Consider the following 23,061-nt stretch of genomic DNA (forward strand, 5'->3'; position numbering starts at 1 on the left):
CAAAACCTCTATTGACAAGATTTTGATGGAGCATCTAGAGTATCCTAAGGTTGCGTGAGGTGGGTGCCAAGAATGTTGACCGAAGACCACAAACGTTAACATGTTGAAGCAGGCCAAGAACTTCTTCAAGATCATGGAACTCATGGCGAGGAATATCTTGACTCAATCATCACTAAGATGAGACCTGGGTGCACTACCGCACACCTTAAACCAAAAAACAGTTCAAACATTGGAAGCACCCAGAGTCGCCGAGATCTTGAAAATTCAAACAAACGCAAAGTGTCAGCAAAGTGATGGCAACAGTGTTTAGGGACAGGAAGGGGGTATTGTTGTGCAAGTTCTTGCCCACCGGCACAACAATCAATGCTGCTGGGTACTGTAAGACACTGCAAAAACTGCGTCGTGCAATTCAAAAGAAGAGGAGGGGTATGCTGTCCAAGGGGGGTGCGTTTGCATCAGGATAACACTCGACCGCACACCGCTAAAGCCACCAATGAGCTAATCACAAAATTTGGATGGGGTATTGTCAAATACCCACCCTACAGCCCGGAATTAGCCCCAAGTGACTACCATCTCTTCCCTGGCATGAAGAAACACCTGGTTGGAACACATTTCGGCGACAGAGAAGAGCTGGAAGAAGTGGTTCTCAGGTATCTGCATGGCTTGGTGGCAGATTTTTTTGAATCGAGCATTCAAAAGCTCGTACATCACATGCAAAAATGTATTGACCTCAGTGGCGACTATATAGAAAAATAGGTTAAAGTCTGAACTTTCCAAAAATGTACGCATTCATGAAATAAACGTGTTTTACACTGTAAAAAGAACTGGGAACCTTATTTTATGGACACCCCTCATACTTCACTATAAAACATCCCTGAACTTCCCTGCAACTTCCTTGACAAAGACCTATTCATCTTTGTGTCTAGTCATTATTGTACAGGTTGTTCATGACTAATCAGGTAGGGGATACGGAATCGGATTTTGGGTTAAAAAATCGAATTTTTTTTTATTGGCGTATTATATTCTGCCATGTTTCCTCTTTAAAATGACGTATCATACATAGCTCTACTACAATTATAACTATTTTATTTTTATATATTTGTGAGATCGGGTATTGCGCTTTAGTTATACACGTCTCTCGTGGCTGACCATGAACTTTTTGGCAGTACCTTTAAAGTGACATGAATTCAAATATCCCGGTTTCCAGCGACTATTTATACACTAGTTGCCCGAAAATGTTTCTCTCTGGTTTCCTCAAGTTACTCTTTGACTTTGTGGCGGGACTGTTTTGTAAACAGTGTGATATAAGAAAGTAGTTGTTGTTGAGTTATTTCGTATTTAGTGCTTCATTTTTCGCAGTGAAAATGCCTAGAGCTAAAGCAAAAGTATTTAAAAAGCGTGTGAACTGGCAAAAGAAAAGAAATAATGATTCATTAGCAAAGCAAAGCAGTTCATCATCATCACTGTTGGAAAATGTGAATCCACTTATTACTGATTTGCCGAACGAACTTACACCAAATGAAAACAGTGCTTCTCATAAAAAACTAAGAGATTTGGAAGAGAAATATAATTTACTTGATAGAGGGAATGAAGTTTTTGAACTCATTGATACGAATATATTGTGTGAAGCTCTTGAAAACAGTTTGTGCTGCAAAAAATGTCATGGAAACGTTTCTCTGAAAGTAGAATCCCATGTTGGCCTGGCTGCCCAGTTTAATTTAATATGCAGTGTTTGTAAATACAGCTGTAAGTTTCCAAGTTCGGTTTCAGTAACTGTAAATAATGGATACAAGAAAACTGAACTTTATAGTGTAAATATTAGGTTAGTTTATGGATTGCGAGCAATTGGTAAGGGCAAAGCAGCTGGTGATATGCTATGTGGTGTTCTAAATCTTCCAAGTGCACCTCCAAAGTTTGAAGCTTACAATTATGTACTAGGATCTGCAGTTGAAGATGTAGCACAGAAGTCAATGCAGGTTGCTGTGGAAGAAGCAGTGGAAGAAAATGACGGCAGTCGTGACCTCACAGTGGCGTTTGATGGCACGTGGCAGAAAAGGGGCCACACCTCCAACAATGGTGTTGTAACAGCAACTAGTGTTGATACTGGCAAGGTTATTGATGTTGCAATAATGTCTAAATACTGTAGGTGCACAGGCAGGCTGAAAAATGAACACAGTGATGACTGTATTGCTAATTATTATGGTAGTAGTGGTGGCATGGAGGTTGCTGGGGTGAAGAAAATTTTTCATCGCTCTTCACAGTGGTATAATGTTCGCTATGTCAAATATCTGGGAGATGGTGACTCTAAAGCATTCAAAGAAGTTTTGGAAAGCAAACCATATGGGAACAGTGTAAATATAAGCAAACTTGAATGTATAGGACATGTGCAGAAGAGAATGGGTGCCAGGCTGAGAAGGTTAAAATCAGTTATGAAAGGGAAAAAACTAGATGATGGGAAAACCTTGGATGGCAGAGGAAGATTGACTGATTCCATAATAGACCACATTCAGAACTGCTATGGCCTTGCAATCAGGCAAAATACAGGCAATCTTGAAGAAATGAGGAGAGCTATATGGGCTTTATATTTCCACACCGCATCCACGGATGAGCATCCACAACATGGTTTGTGCCCCAAAGGTGAAAACAGCTGGTGTAAATACAATAGGGGACTAACAACAGGAGAGAAATACATTCACCACCATAGTCTACCATCAGCCATCATGGCAGAAATAAAGCCCATTTTCAGAGATCTGGCTGACAGAAGTCTTCTGATGAAATGTCTTCACGGAAAAACGCAGAACCCCAACGAGTGCTTGAATAGTGTGATATGGCATCGTCTCCCAAAAACAGTGTTTGTCGGAATTAATACACTACATTTTGGTGTGTATGATGCTGTGGCAACCTTCAATCTTGGAAATATAACTAAATGCCAGGTCCTTCAAAAGTTGGGTATGTGTGTTGGTTCCCGTACGGTACGTGCTATGTTCTTTTTAGATCAGCACAGACTAAGGCATGCTGATAATATAATCAAGACATTAGTGAAAAAAGCAAGACAGGTGCAGAGGGGTGCCAAAAGAAGACTTGAAGATGATTATGAAGACTGTGAAGGGGGTATTAGCTACGGATCAGGAATGTTTTAATCTTCTTTCTCCGTTTCCCGTAAGTTTACTTTTTACTTCATCTAGGAACATTATCTCAGGTACTGGTCAACCTAGAAGTCTGAAATTTTTATGACGTAGTGACATAGGTCCCTATTACATACTGAAACAACGATTTTATAATTACTTGATTTACAAAAGACTTAGGGGTGATAGTCTAGTAAAAAGCGATGGAAAAAATTTACTTAAAAATAAATGTACAATATCTCTGTAAGAAAATACTTTGACAATAAACTGTTGTTTCAGTATTGTTGTAACATATGAATGCACATACAGTAAAATTTTTACCTCTCTGTCTCCAGTAGTTTGTGAGAAAATGTTCCCTATAGTAGGCATATATTAACAGTGCGGGGATAGGTGATTCCGTATCCCCTTAAGGAACAAACTGTTTATCAATGTTCTCTTCTTATTGTCATTGAAGTCATGTAAATTATAATGATTACTAAGTCCATGTCTCAACTTTTGTATCTTTAAATCACCTGGTATACAACTACCAACAATTATTCAATAAATGGTTACAACACATACATTAAAAAGATAGTTAATAGGATGTAGTTTCATTTATTACCATAAATCACAGTTTTTTATAACCCACAGTCTTCATTTCTCATTTTTTACTTGTTGTTGTTGTGGTCTTCAGTTCTGAGACTGGTTTGATGCAGCTCTCCATGATACTCTATCCTGTGCAAGCTGCTTGATCTCCCAGTACATACTGCAGCCTACATCCTTCTGTATCTGCTTAGTGTATTCATCTCTTGGTCCCCCTCTAGGATTTTTACCCTCCACACTGCCCTCCAATACTAAATTGGTGATCCCTTGATGCTTCAGAACATGTCATACCAACTGATCCCTTCTTCTAGTTAAGTTGTGCCACAAACTCCTCTTCTCTCCAATTCTATTCAATACCTCCTCATTAATTATATTATCTACCCATCTAATCTTCAGCATTCTTCTGTAGAACCACATTTTGAAAGCTTCTATTTTCTTCTTGTCTGAACTATTTATCGTCCATGTTTCACTTCCATATATGGCTACACTCCATACAAATACTCTCAGAAACGACTTCCTGACACTTCTTCAGAAACGCTTTCCTTGCCATTGCCCTAATCTAATTCCCTCAGCATCACCCGAGTTAACTCAACTACATTCCATTATCCTCATTTCGATTTTGTTGATGATTATCTTATATCCTCCTTTCAAGACACTGTCCATTCTGTTCAACTGCTCTTCCAAGTCCTTTGCTGTCTCTGACAGAATTACAATGTCATCAGCGAACCTTAAAGTTTTTATTTCTTCTCCATGGATTTTAATACCTACTCTGAATTTTCCATTTGTTTCCTTTATTGCTTGCTCAATATACAGATTGAATAACATGAGGGAGAGGCTACAACCCTGTCTCACTCCCTTCCCAAGTACTGCTTCCCTTTCATGTCCCTCTACTCCTATAACTGCCATCTGGTTTCTGCACAAGTTGTAAATAGCCTGTCACTCCCCGTTCTTTACCCCTGCCAACTTCAGAATTTGAAAGAGAGTATTCCAATCAACATTGTCAAAAGCTTTCTCTAAGTCTACAAATGCTAGAAATATAGGTTTGCCTTTTCTTAATCTAGCTTCTAAGATAAGTCGTAGGGTCAGTATTGCCTCACGTGTTCCAATATTTTTTCGGAATCCAAACTGATCTTCCCTGAGGTCAGCTTCTACCAGTTTTTCCACTCATCTGTAAGGAATTCACGTTAGTATTTTGCAGCCGTGACTTACTAAACTGATAGTTTGGTAATTTTCACATCTGTTAACACCTGCTTTCTTTGGGATTGGAATTATTACATTCTTCTTGAAGTCTGAGGGTATTTCACCTGTCTCATACATTTTGCTCACCAGATGGTAGAGTTTTGTCAGGACTGGCTCTCCCAAGGCTGCCAGTAGTTCTAATGGAATGCTATCTACTCCCGGGGCCTTGTTTTGACTTAGGTCTTTCAGTGCTTGTCAAACTCTTCACACAGTGTCATAACTCCCATTTCATCTTCATCTACAGCCTCTTCCATTTCCATAATAGTGCCCTCAAGTACCTCGCCTTTGTATAGACCCTCTATATACTCCTTCCACCTTTTTGCTTTCCCTTCTTTGCTTAGAACTTGGTTTCCATCTGAGCTCTTGATAGTCATACAAGTGGTTCTCTTTTCTCCAAAGGTCTCTTTAATTTTCCTGTAGGCAGTATCTATCTTACCCCTAGTGAGATAAGCCTCTATATCCTTACATTTGTCCTGTAGCCATGCCTGCATAGCCATTTTGCACTTCCTGTCGATCTCATTTTTGAAACGTTTGTATTTCTTTTTGCCTGCTTCATTTACTGCATTTTTATATTTTCTCCTTTCAGCAATTAAATTCAATATTTCTTCTGTCACCCAAGGATTTCTACTAGCTCTCATCTATTTACCTAGTTGATCCTCTGTTGCCTTCACTACTTCATCCCTCAAAGCTACCCATTCTTCTTCTGCTGTATTTCTTTCCCCCATTCTTGTCAATTGTTCCCTTATGCTCTCCCTGAAACTCTGTACAACCTCTGGTTTAGTCGGTTTATCCAGGTCCCATTTCCTTAAATTCCCACCTTTTTGCAGTTTCTTCAGTTTTAATCTACAGTTCATAACCAATATATTGTGGTCAGAGTCTACATCTGCCCCTGGAAATGGCTTACAATTTAAAACCTGGTTCCAAAATCTCTGTCTTACCATTATATAATCTATCTGAAACCTGTCAGTATCTCCAGGCTTCTTCCATGCATACAACCTTCTTTTATGATTCTTGAACCAAGTGTTAGCTATGATTCAGTTATTCTCTGTGCAAAATTCTACCAGGCGGCTTCCTAGTTCATTTCTTACTTCCAGTCCATATTGGCCTACTATGTTTCCTTCTCTTCCTTTTCCTACTATCAAATTCCAGTCACCCATGACTATTAAATTTTCATCTCCATTCACTATCTGAATAATTTCTTTTATCTCATCATACATTTCTCCAATTTCTTCATCATATGCCGAGCTAGTTGGCATATAATCTTGTACTACTGTAGTAGGCGTGGGCTTTGTGTGTATCTTGGCCACAATAATGCGATCACTATGCTGTTTGTAGTAGCTTACCCGCACTCCTATTTTTTTGTTCATTATTAAACCTACTCCTGCATTACCCCTATTTGATTTTGTATTTATAACCCTGTATTCACCTGACCAAAAGTCTTGTTCCTCCTGCCACCGAACTTCGCTAATTCCCACTATATCTAACTTTAACCTATCCATTACCCTTTTTAAATTTTCTAACGTACCTGCTGGATTAAGGGATCTGACATTCCACACTCCGATCTGTAGAACGCCAGTTTTCTTCCTCCTGATAACAATGTCCACCTGAGTAGTCCCCGCCAGGAGATCCAAATGGGGGACTATTTTACCTTCAGAATATTTTACCCAAGCGGACGCCATCATCATTTAACCATACAGTAAAGCTGCATGCCCTCGGGAAAAATTACGGCTGTAGTTTCCCCTTGCTTTCAACCGTTCGCAGTACCAGCACAGCAAGGCTGTTTTGGTTAGTGTTACAAGGTCAAATCAGTCAATCATCCTGACTGTTGCCCCTGCAACTACTGAAAAGGCTGCTGCCCCTCTTCAGGAACCACATGTTTGTCTGGCCTCTAAACAGATACCCCTCCATTGTGGTTGCACCTACGGTACGGCTATCTGTATCGCTGAGGTATGCAAGCCTCCCCACCAACGGCAAGGTCTATGGTTCATGGATTTACTTATTACAAACAAATAACACAAAACTTTACTGAATATTTGTATGGTACTCTTGGGCCCCTGTGTCACAGAACATCTTCAGTTTTTCAGATCTCAATACTTTTACTTGGTGATAGGTAGCAGACCTGAAACATTGGACATGCGACTTCTTGTTAGCATGGTATTTCAATAGGTTTGTTATAATAAAGCAGGACATGCTATTTCAGACACTGATATGATCTAGTTTCATTTAGTTACAATGACTAAAGTCTGTACCAGCCTACCTTCGTAACAGGGTGAAGGAAGCAAAAGCTCTCCTTCTCCTAGTTCTGGTTCCTCTTCCATTTGTACAGCAGGAGCAGTAACAACTGATGTGATCCAAGATCCGTTGTAAGTGTCATGATGTGTGATAAGCCTTGGATGGTGACGTTATAGCTTCATCTCCTTAATAATTCACAAATGGAATGGACATTTTGGTCAGTATCTTGGTTGCAAGAAATCAGTCCAGTCACATATCATTGAGCCATCAACTTCAATAACCTGGAAAGAAGTGGGTTTCACATGCTCATCTTTAATTATGTCTGTCCCATCCTTTGGGAACTCAGCTTTTGTTTTACATCTGATGAGGCCCATGTCTTTGTCACTTTCTGGGTACGAATTTCTTCTAACTGGGAATATCACATGAACTGATTCAAATCACTTTGCATGATGGATAAGATAATGAATGAACTTGAAAAGGGTGTAGTTTTTGTTTTGACCACCGCATGAATCTCAGAAGATTTCCAAATTTTTACTCTCAGGATACAGAAATGAAGTAACATAATGATGCAGGAAAGAAACTCCTTCATTTGAACCTTTCTTCTCTATAGTTTCAGGATAAACATAAAACACTGTATTACTGTCTGAGAGTCGATGGATGTTAAATTGATGTAGTGGAAGCTTTTGCCATAATAGACAATGTTGGTGCTGATGTTCAGATGTGGTAGATTTCTTTGAAAATCCATACATATCAATTCTGTGTTCGTAAACTTTTTGCTTCTCTGTTGAGATTCTTTTATGCTAATAGAATGCATCACCTTATGGCGGTGCAGTTCATATTCAATCTTCTCTCTCTTAGTATTACTTTGAACATCTGATCTTTCCTTTCCATCTGTTGCATGTGTGAGTTCTGCCTCTAGAACCTTGAAAGCTACAGAAAACTTATCATTAGTACCGCTTGTATCACTTCGACGGAAACCGAATGAGATATTAAATTTTGTATTAAGGGGAGTTGGAACCCCATATCCTGAAAATGTTAAATTTAGTGGCTTGGATTCCCTGTACATAAGGAACCACTGTAGCCATAGACATGAAACTTTTACAGGACATTAAACTGTATGTTCTGAGTCTACTGAACTACACTAATTGCATTTCAATCACTGCTTTCAGAAATAGACATTTTTAATTACACTGTTAAAATTTTATGTACTTTTTTGTACATTATCCTAAATAATTTTAATTACACATACCATTATGTTCTTCTTCTAGTTCAGTAGACTCAGGATATGTATGTTTTTACTCTCTGAAATTTTGAATACTCTACTCAAAGTGGTATCTGAGATTTGGGGAAAAATAAAACAGAAAATGTAAAATTTCAGGAATGGCTTCTAAAATTTCAAAAGACTGTAACTCACTCTGTAGTGACTTGGCAAGACAGCCAAGCCACTCGGAGGTAGCTGAAAGGCACGCGTTTAAGCTCACGCAGACTGGCGTGAGGTCTGGAACAGGACAATGCCTTGAGAATTGCAAATAAAGTACGAAGATCTTGGAATATTTAACTTTAATCCATAATTGGTGTACATCACTCTTGACGGTACATTAATAACAATCTCAACATAAACTGGTAATGGCGCCTTGCTAGGTCGTAGCAAATGACGTAGCTGAAGGCTATGCTAACTATCGTCTCGGCAAATGAGAGCGTATTTGTCAGTGAACCTTTCCTAGCAAAGTCGGCTGTACAACTGGGATGAGTGCTAGGACATCTCTCTAGACCTGCCGTGTGGCACGCTCGGTCTGCAATCACTGACAGTGGCGACACGTGGGTCCGACGTATACTAACGGACTGCGGCCGATTTAAAGGCTACCACCTAGCAAGTGTGGTGTCTGGTGGTGACACCACACGCTCAATATATGCTTAATTTTTATTTTTAGTCAGTCAGAAGCACCCTGCACCATAGTGTATATCACTTGATCTTTTTCCAAGTTTTTTCTAAGTTCATAGATAATAGTTTGCCCCAGTGCTGTAGCACTTTCACCCTACCATTGTTGCCATCATTGAAAGCAATAAACAGCATCATCAACCCCCCACTTTAGTGTCTTCATTCCAACAAAAAAATTTTTTGGTAAGCAAGTTCATATAAGATTATCAAACAACTCATTGGGATTTTGAATCTGACCATGCACAAACTTCTTTAGTAATTCAGGATTTGCCAGGTCTCTGTAAATAGGTTTTATGATATCAATGGCTGCTGCTGGGATGGAATGTTTATGGCTATATGAACTGTTTGAGCACTGGTCATTGCAGTAATTGCACCATGAAACAGGTCCAGGAGTGCAAAGGTGGAGTACTGGTTTTTCATCAGTTGACAATCTGTGGAAGAAGGTAGTCCATACTGCCTGCTTCATTTTCAACAAATCTTCAGCCTTATTTCTAATGGCCATCCCATAATATTGCTGTAGTTTATCAATCCTTTTGTATGTCAGCCTGCCTCTTATAGTTTTACCAACAGAAAGTTTCTTGTCTCTCAAACTTCGTTTCAACTTCTTCAACCTGGTGCCCATCCTCTTCTGGACATGACCAACACATTCCAGTTTTGTGATAATCTTCTCACCATAAGGCTGAGTGGCTACTATACTGTTAAATGTTTTTGAGTCTCCATCACCTAAGAACTTACTGTAACACGCTCCCCTTTTGTTCATAGATCGACTGAAAATTTCAATAGCTGCAGAGGCCTCCATACCACCACATCTTTGATCATAATGTCTGTCACAGATATGCCATTCTTCATCCCTGATTCACACTTATAACAATGTTTGGTTAAAATATGGAAATCTGTTACCTCTCCATTATCCACATTGGTCACCGTAGCAACAGAATTCTTAGAACTGTAGCTGTGCTTCTGCCAAGTGCCATCAAAAGCTACTGATATGTCAGTCATACCATCAATTATTTCAACAGCTTCATTTGCAGCACCCTTCATTGACTCACATGCAACAGATTCCACAGCAGCTACAATAAATCCTGCATACTTGTTGATTTTACAAGGTGGGCGTGGTATATTCATCAAGGCACACATTGTTTCTGCTGCAGTGTGTTCTTTGCCAATAGCTCTCAATCCATAAAACCACCTAACATTTACTTCAAAACAATTATCTTTACACTTATCAGAATTCCAAAATGAATGAGTAGATTTACAACTGGCACAATTAATGATAAGTTGCCTGGTTAGTCCATTTGATACCTCACTGTTTTCATGTAAACTAACTGCCCCTCCACATATTTTACAACACACACATTCACCTAACACCCTTGTTTGATGCATAAATCCATCAGTAAACAACCTAACCTACCATTTACATCACTTTAGTTTTGAGAAAACTGTGTATCACAATGTTTTATTTTAATCTTCGAAGCACTAATGGGTGTTTCTCTAGATACTGATGAGTTTGCCTGTATTTCATTGTCTGTAACTTCACACGCCACATGCCTCTGTTGACCCCGCGTGTTTATACTATGAAACAATAGAATATTATTTTTGACAGTGCTACAAATACAAACACGTAATTTAACCTTTATAACACAGCAGTCCACAGCCTTCTATATAAAAAAATTACTGATTTTATTAGATCTTGAAGTAATGCACGTAAAAATTTTAACATTTTCTTCTAGTGTAGATTATATTATATTTTTTCTCTTCTAACTTCCCTTAAATGTCTTACAAAAGTTTCATATGATACAGAACAAGTAGAATGTGTCTCTTGAAACATCTTAGACATCTTCTCGATTGAGAGTTCTTCAGGCAAATGCAGTTTCTGTGTTCTATTTATGCTGTAACGACTGGACTGTCCTATAAATGACTTAATGTGAGCACAGATGTTTTGCTCTGTTTCTGCTGAAAGTTTATGAACTCGGTTTCCATGTTTCCCTCGCTTATCAACTGGCACCATCCCTTCCTTTTTTAAGGAAATTCTGATAGTTTCTAATCTTTTCTTTGAAATACCATGCAGTGATATAAAGGCCTTTTGACAAACAGACAATTCTGTCACAGTATTGTCTCTCATTATTCTGACTTATAATGAATTTTATAATCATGCAAAGTAGCTCCTGTCTCATCTCTGCGAGGCCTTCAGCCTTATACATTGTCAACAGAAATCAGTCCTGTAAGGTGACAACTTTGCTCATTCCATTCCTTCACTAAATTGAAGTTAGATGTTAATGTAGACTTCACTGCATCAGTTAGAAAATCAGTATGATTCTTCTTGCAGTTACAATGCTCTCCTATTTCATGTGACATTGTTCTTAGCGTTTTAGATACTTCAGATCATCTACCATAAATCTGTCTTTTTCTAGACTTAATACTGCAGCTTGACTCTGGATATTCCATTGCCAGTTGCAATACCAAACACAGTTGAATTTTACACCAAATTCAATTCCATCTACCACACCACAAAGTACTGAAGTGATTTTCAAGGCTTCTGTATGTTAGCACAAATCACGGCAGGAAATTCAGTTCCACCACAGCACAAAGCAAAGAAGCTAATGTCAAATCTGCTCCTTGCTAGATTCGACAATACATATGAAAGATCAACAATGACATTGCATTTAACCATTTCAACAATGAGACTTCCATAAAAGCAGACAAAAAAATCAATACAGCTCAGAAATCCTCACCTGTTGGACTTCACCATTTCTGTCCATGTATTGGACAGATTTGACCCTTTTCTCCATGTATACCATATTTTAATCTGGCTACAACTCTGTGACTATACCCATCACATTCATTTAAGTTCACCCAACTGAAAGTACAATTGATGAACTGCATAATGATAGCACTCTCATTTTTGTGAGATTTGGACTTAACCCCTTCTTTTCATGTAGTCTTCATATATTTTCTTTCCCATGTGTGGTTTGTGACTGTCATTTCAATCAATGTGTGGAAAGCATAAAATTATCTCTGTTTCACGTGTTGTTTGAGAAGTCAAAATGATTCTCCTTGAATAAGTTTAGTCTGCTGTGTATGGAGTTTATTATTTCATAAATGTGTATGAATGGAACAGTTACAAAAATTATCTTTGTTTCTTGTGTTGTAAGAGACATCAAAGATATTTTCCTTGAATAGGTTTAACTCATTGTGTAAGAAGTTTACAATTTCATACATGTGTAGGAAGGGAACAATTAGAATTTATACTTTCTTAAACAATGAGTGACAAATATGTTTAGCTGTGCAGTATGTAAGTAAATTATATTCTGCAGCTTCATTATCCAAGATGTGCTATTTGAACTTCCCACAGAAAACTACACCATGCCTTATGACAAATTCAGAATATCTGTAGGATGCAATTTTTATTGAACTGATGGTTGTAGCTGTTTCTCATATTTGAATTGCAAATGCAAAACTAATTAATTAATTTGATAGGAAGTGAACCTGGGCATTACAGTTTAAATTCCTGTCCAAATGTAAACTAAGTAATTTGATCCCATAAATTTCTGCTCTAAAATGATTGTTATGATCTTTTTTAACTCTCCAGCTATTTTGAATTGCAGGTTTTGGATTGTACCATACAGACTTTTGCAATGTTCAGTTTCAACCCATTTTGATGGAATCAGTTTTCATTGTATTGAGGGTGTTCACATTAGAGCTCAAAATATTTCCCATGTTGTTAGCTTCACTTAATACCGAAGTAACTCATGCAAACAGAACTGATGGGGAAATTATATTTACAGGCAAATTAAATACATCAAACACAAACATGACTGGCCAAAAAACAGAGCCTTTAAAAATGCCTTGTGGTACTACAGACCATTTATAATAATAATAATTCACTGAACCTGAAGCGACAATTGCCTTTTCTTCTCCGTTCTGCAAGTATCATGAGTCATAATGGAGTAATGTCCTTAATCTCTATACGAGGAGGGACCCAAAAGAAACCGGACTCTGAGGGCGCTGCCACTCGTAGACGTAGTGCAGGGTTCTCGCGCTAGATGGTGTTAGTAGAGACCTCCATGAAACAGCTATGCAGACGGTGTCAGTGTAGAACTGAACGTGCAAGTGTGGTATCGTGTTTCTCTGACTGTTGGCGGGTTACCTCTGTGAAGCCATTACGGTAGCTTTAAAAGAACGAAGAGTGTGTGTGAAATTTTGTTTCCTGCTTAAAAAAAACTGCAATGGAGACACACCAAATGCTTCAGGAAGCTTTCCAGGAGGACGCTATGAGCCATACAAAGGTTTTTGAGTGGTCTGGGCACTTTAAACATGGTGAGATGTGTTTTGAAGACCAAGCTCGTTCTGGACGCCCTTCAACATCACAAAATGAGGAGAACATTGATTAGTTCTGCCAAAAGATCAACGAGGATCGTCACAAAACGCTCGACCAAATTTCAGCAGAGATGGGAGTCAGTTGTAGCTCGTGCCAGCGGATTTTGAGTGAGGATTTGCACATGAGATGTGTTGCTGCTAAATTTGTTCCACGCCTTCCCACACAGAAGCAAAAAAACCATCCACATGAATGTGTGTCAGGACTTGAAAACAGAGATTGCACATGATCCAAACTTCTTGAACAAAGTCATTACAGGGGATGAGAGTTGGTGTTATGGGTATGACCCAGAAACCAAGCAAGCGTCAAGCCAGTGGAGGACTCCCAAGTCTCCCAGACCAAAAAAAGCAAGGCAAGTGAGGTCAAATGTGAAGACAATGATCATTGTCCTTTTTTATGTTCGTGGAACTGTGCATTGGGAATTCATACCCCTGGCCAGACTGTTAACCAGAACTTTTACTTGGATGTTTTAAGGCATCTGCGAGAGGATGTGAGGAGGAAACAGCCAGAATTTTGGTGAGCAGGTGACTGGTTTCTGCATCACGACAATGCTCCAGCACACTCGGCCTTATGAGTGACCCACTATTTGGCATCTCAGAGGTCGTTCCCCACGCTCTGTATTCACTGGACCTAGCCCCGTGCGACTTTTTCCTATTTCCACAAATGAAAAAAACGCTAAAAGAGGAGTGTTATGATGATGTGGAGGCGGTAAAAACAGCTTCACAAAGGGCACTGGACAATATCAAACTTAAAGAGTTCCAAAGATGCTTCCAACAGTGGGAAAAGAGACTTGACAAGTGCATTGCATGTAATGGAGAGTATTTTGAAGGTGACTGAAGTAATTTTGTAAAAAGGTTCATCAACAAATTTTTTTATGACAACAGTCCGGTTTCTTTTGGGTCCCCCCTTGTATACTTATCTAAAATGTACTGACTGGGGTGGTACAGTGGTTAGCACACTGGACTCGCATGCTGGAGGATAATTGTTCAAACCCGCATCTGGCCATACTTATTTGGGTTTTTCATGATTTCCCCAAATTGCTCCAGGCCAATGACAGGATGGTTCCTTTTAAAGGTTATGGCTGATTTCCTTCCCTACCTTTGTAACAATCAGAGCTTGTGCACCATCTAAAATTACCTTGATGTCGATGGGTCATTAAAATCCAATCTTCCTTGGTTCTAAAATATAGATGAACAATGTATGTTTTACTAAGTCAAAGGCTTCTGTAAGATCGGGAAACATATCTGCAACTTTACTCCTCTGACCTAATGTTTTTCTTATCTTTGCAACAAAGTTGTTAACAGCATCTGGAGTGCTTTTTCCTTGTTGTAATGTATTGCAATCCCACCGGTCATTTTGATGGATCAGCCAATATAATAATTGCACACACATCTGGCGAGTTACATAGGTGTGGCATGATGCATCCCCCTGCACCAGGTCATGTGTGTAAACAGCAGTGGCAGATTTAAGGATTGCTGCAGACTGTTTCAGCCTCACTTGTCTCAGTTTGCTGATGCATACTATGTGCTCTCCAGTGGACATATTTCTGATGACTTTCCAATACTTGGCTATTTTCTGGATGTTCGTTGGGCATTCTCATTCCCTACGATGAATGTCTAGCCTGCACACAGACACATCTATTACCCTAATGTGGTGCTGTCTACATTCTCTGTTCAGCCACATGTTGTGACTTCTGTGAATTAACCAATGAGATGTGCATGCACAGAAAGAATCATTTGTGTTCATGTGCTTCCATGCTAGACAAAATTGTATTGTTATACAGTATTAATGTATGAGTTATACAGTAAAAGCCCTGAGTAGTTTGAAAACGTTTAGAGAGCAAGCATTTTAAGCTGACTGCTGAATGATTTTACAGCTTCCAACATACATTGCGTATGAGGACCATGAAGATCAGATATGAGAAATCAAGGCTCATAGACAGTTGTTTTTCCCTCACTCTATTTTTTAATGGAACAGGAATGGAAATGACTAGTAGTGGTACAGGGCATCCTCCACCACCCACAATACAGTGGTTTGTGGAGTATCAATGAAGTTGTGAAGTTGTAGATGTAGATGGTTAATTGGTATTCACCTTCAGAAGTCCTTATTTCTGTTTAGTTCAAGACGAGTTGGGATATGTTATATTCTGTTATTCAGTTATACTTAAATGGTGTTCACAGAAACCTGTGATGTCAAAGAAGCAGATATACAACAGAATTAAAATTGATTTTTAGAGTATCACATTATACAATAAAATTCTGAATCTGAATTGCGTCAACTTAAGCCAACACTTTTGTCAGTTTCTTAAGAATAGAAATAGGGTGATAATTAAATAATGCATACTTCAAAACTTTAGGAAATCATCCTTTTACATGATATTACTTCATTCAGTATCGCATCCTACACAGCAGAACTATTGTTTTTAATATTAGTGTTAAATTTTCCAACACTTGTGCCACAACTTTTGTAAATGTACTAAAGTACTAGTTTCTTGGACAAGACCAAAGCAATTTACTTTACTCTCATAATTAGCTACAACAACATCTGCCATCACTACATTTATGAAGAATTTGTTTAAGTACTCTTATATTTTTAGCTTAAACCTAGCTATTTCACAACTAATATTACAATGCAGACTGCAAAAATGAAATGCAAAAACAGTGGGACACAAAGAAAACTTAATGTTTACAGTAATGAGCAAAAATATCAAGTATGGAGTCATATAAGGGTCATTCTGAGTCCTGTCCTATTTCTGAGGTATGTGAGTGACTTGGCTGTAACTAAGTGACCAAAACCCAGTACTTGTTACAGGTGACACTAATACCATAATTACATCAGACAGTGAAGAAAATCTGCAGAAAACTGCAGCATCGGTAACAGAAAGTTTGGCACAGTCATTCAGGATCAACAGGCTCATCATAAATTCTGAAAAAAATTGTAGTAGTTAACTTTCACACCACACGAAACCTCCATCCAGTTAAACCTGTTTTCAAAATTGAAGGATAAAATGTCTCAAATGTGAGTGATATAAAATTGTTGGGGATACACATTCAGGAGAATTAAAGTGGGAAATGCACATTAACATTATACACTGAAGTGTCAAAGAAACTGGTATAGGCATGTGTATTCAAATATAGAGACATGTAAACAGGCAGAATATGGTACTGTGGTCAGGAATGCCTATATAAGACAGCAAGTGTCTGGCATAGCTGTTAGAACAGTTACTGCTACTAAATTGGCAAGTTATCAAGATTTAACTGAGTTTGAACATGGTGTTACAGTTGGCACATGATTGATGGGACACAGCATCTCCGAGGTAGCAATGAAGTGCGGATTTTTCCATACGACCATTTCATGAGTGTACCGTGTCTATCAGGAATCTGGTAAAACATCAAATATCTGACATTATTGTGGCTGGGAAAAGATCCTGCAAGAACGGGACCAATGATGACCGAAGAGAATCGTTCAACATGACACAAGTGCTACCCTTTCGTAAATTGCCGCAGATTTCAATGCTGGGCCATCAACAAGTGTCAGTGTGCAAACCATTCAATGAAACATCATTGATATGGGCTTTTGGAGCTGAAGGCCCAGCCATGTACCATTTATGACTGCATGACACAAAGCTTTACACCTTGCCTGAGCCCATCAACACCGACATTAGGATGTTGATGACTGGAAACATGTTGCCTGGTCGGACGAGGTTCATTTTAAAATTGTGTTGAGTGGATGGACATGTACGGGTTTGGAGACAACCTCATGAATCAATGGACCCTGCATGTCAGCAGGGGATTGTTCAAGCTGAAGGAGGCTCTGTAAAGGTGTGGGACGTATGCAGCTGGAGTGATATGGGACCTCTGATATGTCTAGATACGATTATGACAGGTGACATGTATGTGAGCATCCTGTATGATCACCTGGATCCATTAATGTCCATTGTGCATTCTGAAGGACTTGGGCAATTCCAGCAGGACAATGCAACACCCCACATGACCAGAATTGCTACAGAGTGGCTTCAGGAATACTCTTCCAAGCTTAAAAACTTCCGCTGGCCACCAAACTCCCCAGACAAGAACATTATTGGGCATGGCTTGCAACATGCTGTTCAGAAGAGATATCCACCCCTCGTACTCTTACTAATATGTGGATAGCCCTGCAGGATTCATGGTGTCAATTTCCTGAACCATTACTTCAGACATTAGTCGAGTCCATGCTACATGGACAATATTACAATATTAGGCAGGTGTGCCAGTTTCTTTGGCTCTTCAGTGTAAATCACAGCAGATTAGGGTTACATATGCTGCTAGAATTTTCACTCAAAATGGAAGCTGCATGCCAAGGCTGACAATGTACTATAGCAGTATATAATTGCTATTGATTTACAGTATCATTTCTGGGGGTGGGGGGAAGCCCACAACTTTTAAAAAAACATTTAAAATGTGGAAAATCATTATAATAGTAATAATACAAGGTAAATGCAGGTATTCCTGTAGAACCTTTTTTAAAAGTCTAAAAACCCTTCTTCTACATTTTATGTATCTGTATGAAAAACTAATATTCAAAAGAGGAGTGTATGAAGGGCTTATTTCAGTAGTGTTACAAGTCCATTTTTGTTCATTCTGAGATACTTGAAGTATATATACTTGAATATTTCTGGTATCTCAACTGCAGATTTTTCAGTGCTCATTTAACTTTAGGACTCTATCTCAGAACGAACAAAAATGGACTTGTACCACTACTGAAATAAGCCCTTCATATATCAATGGAGTTATGTTATGTAACCATATGGCTTCTTATGTAAAATGCATACTGACATTAAATACATAAACAGTAAAGTTCAAACAGTTCTTGCTTGACCATTGCTTCTGTTATCTCTGTGAATTTCTGAAGTATCATGGTAAGATTATCTGATTTACCAAATATTCTTAATTATATAATTATTTATTACATAATGTTAGTTTATTATTTATTTTGATTGTGTTGGTCATGTAATCATAACAACTGTAATTATAAATTAATTATCCAGCTGCGGTGGCTGAGTGATTCTAGGCGCTTCAGTCCAGAACCGCACGACTGCTACGGTCGCAGGTTCAAATTCCGCCTCGGGCATGGATGTGTGTGATGTTGGTTAAGTTGAGTTATAAGTTCTAGGGGACTGATGACCTCAGATGTTAAGTCCCATAGTGCTAAGAGCCATTTGAACCATAAATTAATTGTGTTACTTCTGACTTGTCCTTTATCTATGTGGAAATAATGTACCAAAATTATTTACTGGAACAAATAAAAATAAATAAGTAAATAAATAAATAATTCTGATTTTATAAATGATAAAATTCCCAGTGTCAGAGTTTCTGTTTTAAAATTATAATTGTATTATATTTTAATTATCTGTGGAGCTGCTTTTCCCTGGCACTATAATTTTTTTTACCTTGTATGATCCATTTAAATCTACTAATCATTTTGCTACATATGATTCTAAGTTGATAGGTTTCTCTCAACATTTTGAGAAAGCTGCCTAAGAAGTACCCAAATTTGCTACTACCTGAATATTGCTGTCAAGAGCCTATTCAACCTCTTTTGCTGTATTAAACAGACAGAAAAAATCACAATACCAAGAAATAATTGATGTAGAGTAATGAAATTGTGAGAATAAATTTGTCTAGGTGACATATTTAAGGATTAACGCTGGAAGATTACAGGTTAATGTACACTATGTAATCAAAAGTATCCGGACGCCCCGAAAAACATATGTTTTTCATATTATGTGCATTGTGCTGCCACCTACTGCCAGGTACTCCATATCAGCAGCCTCAGTAGTCATTCGACACCATGAGAGAGCAGAATGGGCCACTCTGCGGAATTCACGGACTTCGAACGTGGTCATATGATTGGGTGTCACTTGTGTCATACGGCTGTACGCCAGATTTCCACACTCCTAAACATCCCTAGGTCCACTGTTTCCATTGTGCTAGTGAAGTGCAATTGTGAAGGGGCACTTACAGCACAAAAGAGTACAGGCCGACCTCGTCTGCTGACTGACAGAGATCGCCTACAGTTGAAGAGGGTCGTAATGTGTAATAGGCAGACATCTATCCAGACCATCACACAGGAATTCCAAACTGCAAGTACTATGACAGTAAGGCGGGATGTGAGGAAATTTGGATTTCGTAGTTGAGTGGCTGCTCATAAGGCAAACACCATGCTGGTAAATGCCAAACGAGGCCTCTCTTGGTGTAAGTAGCGTAAACATTGTACTATTGAACAGTGGAAAAATGTTGTGTAGAGTGACATATCATGGTACAAAATGTGGCAATCCGATGGCAGGATATGGGTATGGCAAATGCCTGGTGGACATCATCTGCCAGCGTGAGTAGTGCCAACAGTAAAATTTGGAGGCAGTGGTTTTATGGTGTGCTCGTGTTTTTCATGTTGTTTTGTATGTGGCACTATCACAGCACAGGCCTACATTGATGTTTTAAGCACCTTCTTGCTTCCCACTGTTGAAGAGCAATTAGGGGACGGTGATTGCATCTGTCAATGTGATCGAGCACCTGTTCATAATGCATGGCTTGTGGCAGAGTGGTTACACAAAAATAACATCCCTGCATTAGAGTCCTGATCTGAATCCTACAGAACACCTTTGGGGTATTTTGGAACACTGACTTCGTGCCAGGCCTCACCGACCGACATCGACACCTCTCCTCAGGGCAACACTCCATGAAGAATGGGCTGTCATTCCCCAAGAAAGCTCGCAGCACCTGACTGAAGTGTATGCCTGTGAGAGTGGAAGCTGTCATCAAGGTTAAGGGTGGCCAACACCATATTGAATTCCATCATTAGCAATGGAGGGCACCAGGAACTTGTAAGACTTTTTTAGCCAGGTGTCTCAATACTTTTGATCACATAGGGTAAGCATGAGATAAGCCATTGCAAATGTGAAATGGTGGTCATTAATAACCAGTGTAACTGTCAAAATGTTGACTTCAAGCATGCAAATGCTCATGCATTGTGTTGTAGAGATGCTGGATGTTCGTTTGTGGGAAAGAGTTCCATGCCTGTTGTACATGGTCAGTCAACACAGGGACAGTTAATGCTGGTTGTGGATGGCACTGGAGTTGTCTAATGAGGTCCTACATATGCTCTATTGGAGACAGTTCTGGTAATCAAGCAGGCCAAGGCAACATGTCAACACTCTGTAGAGCATGTTGTGTGCAACTGTGGTATGTGGGCAAGTGTTATCCAGTTGGGAAACACCACCTGGAATGCTGTTCATGAATGGCAACACTACAGGTCGATTCACCAGACTGATGTACAAATTTGCAATTAAGGTGTGGGAAATAACCATGAGAGTGCTCCTGCTGCCATACAGAGTTGCATCCCAGATCGTAACTCCAGGTGTAGGTCCAGTATGTCTAGCACAAAGATAGCAGTTGTGCACAATGGCTACATTCCTGTCAAGCCGTTCTTCATTATGGCAGAAGGAACATCAGTCTTCTTGCATCTCTATTACATGAATTTGTTCAAATTCAGTGAGGTGCTGATAACGGCAACTTTGTCACCTTAAAAGCATTCTTGACTAACATCAACTCACAATGTCCAGTCTCAAAGGTAACTAGCAGCCATGACTATTATAGTGTGTATTTATAGAAAATCTGATTTGCATCCTCAGAGTGGTGCTACTAGCACCAATCTTATGTGACTGGCAGAAAATTTGAATAGACATCATCTTCCACATGTAGAAACACACCAACCAACTTCCATTTATGTGACACAATTGCTTCTTGGTGTTGCAAATTTTTTTACTTCTGTGTATTTAACATAGTTAAGTTGCTTCATTGAAATTCCTTTCCCATAAATCTTTTGTTACATGAAATTTTCCTGTAAGTTTTTGACAGTTCATTAAATAATACAAAATGCTCAGAGCATCCTAGATCGAGACCGATGACCTCGCTGTCTGGTCTCCTTCCCCAAACAACCAACCTTCCTAGATCCAGACAGATTTTTAAAAAACCATGAAACACATAATTAATTAAAATATTAATAGAATTTTCTGACTGCATATCTATTCTCATGGCTGGAGAGTAATTTTCTTTGAAGCTGCAGTTTATTATATAAGTGAACTTGAATGTATCATTGATTTCAACTATGGCATTTAGGTATCATTGATTTCAACTATGGCATTTTGGTGCCTTGACACAGCAGCACTCTAATATACAGTCTTCATTTAAATATTGAAATAAATTCACACTTCATGCTTTATACAGGGACAAAGAAGTATGCATGAGCCTCCACATAATTTATACAAGAAACTTTTGGCTTCTTTGAAATTTTCCTGGGTCGACAGAAGCGTCCGATCCAATACGTCGGCTTTGACCCGTGACGTAAGGGTGTTGTCGTGTGTGACGTCATGATGGCGCGGAGTTTAGTTTGAGTGTGGCTGTCTACAGTTCTGTTTCATCTTATTTTATTTACTTTTCTGATCTGTTCGTTCTATCTCGTGAGATTTTTTTTTTTTAATTTAAAATTATCTGTTTCCTCGAATTTCTGTTTTAGTTTATTATATTTATCTTTCTGATCTGTTCGTTCTATCCCGTGAGATTTGTTTTTTAAAAAACACAAAAAACACTAATCAGCTAGTGACACATCTTTATCTTCTATGAGTTGCAGGGGTTACGACCCCTGGGGAGGTGGGTGGGTATTCATGCATGGCTGTCTTCACTTATACGTTGTAGCTATGCAAGGCGTCTAAATTTGTTTATATTTAATTTGCCCCCCACCCAAAACACCCCATTTCCCTCGCTTGTCCCGGTAGTGTCATTAGGCTTCTTGTGGAAAGTGTGTGTGTTTGTTTTTGTTTCCGCCATATTTGTGACATCATGGGTCAAAGCAGACGGGTGGGATCGGACGCTTCCGTATTTCCATTTTCCTTTTTACTAAGTTTTAAATTTATCCTCCAGAAGCCAATATTCATATATTTTTACATTCAAAAATTTGTAATTCATCAACATTGGAGCCACTGTTAGAAATTCGGCACTTAAACTGTTAAAATTTCAGTGCATAACATATGGACTTCTCTTATTATTTATGGTGTCAAGAATACTTTATCTTACGTATAATTTAGATCTTAACATTTTTATTACTACACACTGTTCATTATCACCATTTTCCCTTAACAACTTCCATTATTATTCAGAAGTTCACATTTACCAGTGAATATTTTACTAAGAACTTTGGATCCTAACCTATATAACAGTAAACCATTTCTACCCAAGAATTCATTTGGATTTATGAATGAATGTCATAGACTGTTTAAATAGTATATAGACTGTAACCTTCAGTTTACCTGTACTATAAGCGACTGATCCCAGCCTCCTATAGTCATCAGGAGAGAGCTGGGCAGGACATGGTGCTGAGATCCTAGTTACACGCAAGAGCACCTTGAAAATACCATTGAAAATAACACATATATTACGCAGTAATACAAAATTGTCTTGCAAAGCACTGCTCCACAGCTGGGCCAGCAGAGTAGCACCTCATCAGCAGCAGAAGGCTGGCTTGCACTAGCTTTG

This window comes from Schistocerca americana, chromosome X, assembly GCF_021461395.2.
Source record: "Schistocerca americana isolate TAMUIC-IGC-003095 chromosome X, iqSchAmer2.1, whole genome shotgun sequence".
NCBI lineage: Eukaryota > Metazoa > Arthropoda > Insecta > Orthoptera > Acrididae > Schistocerca > Schistocerca americana.